Genomic DNA, 2,348 nt, shown 5'->3' with positions numbered 1-2,348 from the left:
TTGAGATAGAATAGAGGATATGTGGGTGGGTGGACCTAGAGGTTGGAAATGGCATGATTGCAATAAAGTCTGATGGATAGAGGTGATTGGGCTGATGTACAGAATATGCACTCTTGTCCAAGCCTGGAATATAGGGGAAATTTGGATGGACAGAAATTTTGGATGTGGTATGCAAGTGATCTATGCATTGGAGATAGGTAGAGCAGGTCTTGGCAGAAGCCCAGAGCTTCTTTCAAATGTAGGCAGGGGAGGTCAGGTTAGGCCAGGGTACTAGATATGGGATCTGAGCTAAATCTGGCAGGTTGGGGAGTGTGTGTGGATGGGGAGAGTTAGGGAGCCTCACTGGGCTAGACCATGGATAAGGTTGTGGGTTGAAGATCTAGCTAGGTGGAGAGGTTGGATGCAGTGTAGTAGGGACCTGTGGATGGTCTCAAGGATGGTAAATCAGGCCTAAAGCCTGGAGAAGGTGTGAGATTAGTAAATTAGTACTACTTTTGTATGTGGAGTACATGCACACACATACACACACACACACACACACACATACACACACACACAGAGAGAGAGGGGGGGGGTAGAATTTCCCCCCAAAGTGTTATTAGTTCTTTGAGTTTGGTACATATGCATAGAATTTATAGTTAGCAGCCATAGAAAATTCTTGTAAGATGACTGTAGTAATGCTTTAATGCAAAAGATAAAAGATAAAAGAGTTAAATAATGAAACTGCATACTTAGTAGGTAGTAATCTAATGTTCCCTTTATTTCGCCACTTACATGCAACATTGTACTTTCTGTTTTCATGAGTGTATCATTAATAGTTTGTATTTACTTGTGTGCATGAGGGCACATGGGTTTATGTATCTGTGTATGGAAGCCAAAAGATGGCATTGGGTGTCCTCATCTACCATTCTCCACTGTATTCCCATGAGACAGAATCTCCAGTCTCCAAACAATTATTTTTGATTCTTTCCATAAGTTATGTAGAGCCCTTCTGTGCAAGGCTCTTTCCTTTAGCTTACTGACCTACAGGCACATCCGTATTGTTACAAGATTTCCTACTTTTCTAAGTCAGATCGTGTTCCATTATCTATAAAGTGCATGTTTTCTTTATGTATTTTTGTGTTTGTGGATACTGGTTCTCCTTCACATCTGAGTTACAGATCCAGATATCTGCTTTTTGCCACCTGCCTCTGATGCCACCTTAATCTGTTTTCAATGAGGACAACAGGTATTACTACATTAGAACTCTAAATAAGAGTGTGAATGTTGTTAATGTATGTCTTGTTCTTTTTTTGATTTTAGTCAAAATTCTATAAACTCATTACTAAAATATTAATTTCAGATGCTCTAATTTTCTTGCTATAATTTTATGTATTACAAAGGCATGGCACATTTATGGTTGCATATATTTAAAAAAGATTGATATTCTTTTCTGTACTTGAGTGCCTACATGTATATATGTGTACAGTGTGTGTCTGGTGCCCACAGAGGCCAGAAGAGGCCATCAGATCTCATGGAACTTGAGTTATAGGTGGTTGTGAATCATCATGTAAGTGCAGGGAATCAAACTAGGTGCTCTGGAAGAACAACACATGCTCTTAACTCTGAATAATCCTTACAGTCCCAAAGTTTTGCATATTGACAAGGTGAAGAAGAAGGAAATGACTTAAATTGAACTTCAGGTAAGATATTTATTAACAGTAGAACAGACAGTAGACCAGTTCAGAAGTCCTATAAGACATATCAAATGACTGCTCTTTAAGGGACTCATGGGAAAGGGAATTCCTGCACTGTGAGGAAGCAGGCTTAGTCCATATGAGATCTGTGCTGTATGATGACTCTCAGGCAATCTCTTATTCCTGTATTGGGGAGAAAATTTGGCCATTAGTGAGCAGTGAATGGGGCGGGGAGGACATCTGTGGGGGTAGTCTGTCCCCTCTTTGATGGAGCACCTGCGGGGTCTTGATTCTAATGAATACCTATTGTGACCTGAAGGAAATTGCCACTTAGGTAATAGCTAAAAGTGAATAGCTGAGGAGTTGCCTCCCCAGATTTCTTGCTCTCATGGCTCAGTATGGGGAGGACTAGCTTAGATTATCTTGAGGTGATGAGGATTTTTTCCAAAAAAAGAGGAGCACTGTGTGAGACCTCCTCACATTAGTTTCTATTGATTGACTGGAGACAGTTCCACCCTTGTTTAATTATCTTGTCATGTAGTCTAGCTATGGATGTTCTGTCACATCCCACTTAGATGATGAGTTATATTGTCACTTTTTCACAAACTATTCATAGTAAAAGTACCAGCATAGAAAGCCAATCTCTCTCTCTCTCTCTCTCTCTCTCTCTCT

The sequence above is a fragment of the Mastomys coucha genome, chromosome X, assembly GCF_008632895.1.
Source record: "Mastomys coucha isolate ucsf_1 chromosome X, UCSF_Mcou_1, whole genome shotgun sequence".
NCBI lineage: Eukaryota > Metazoa > Chordata > Mammalia > Rodentia > Muridae > Mastomys > Mastomys coucha.
Note: the sequence above shows the minus strand (reverse complement) of the source record.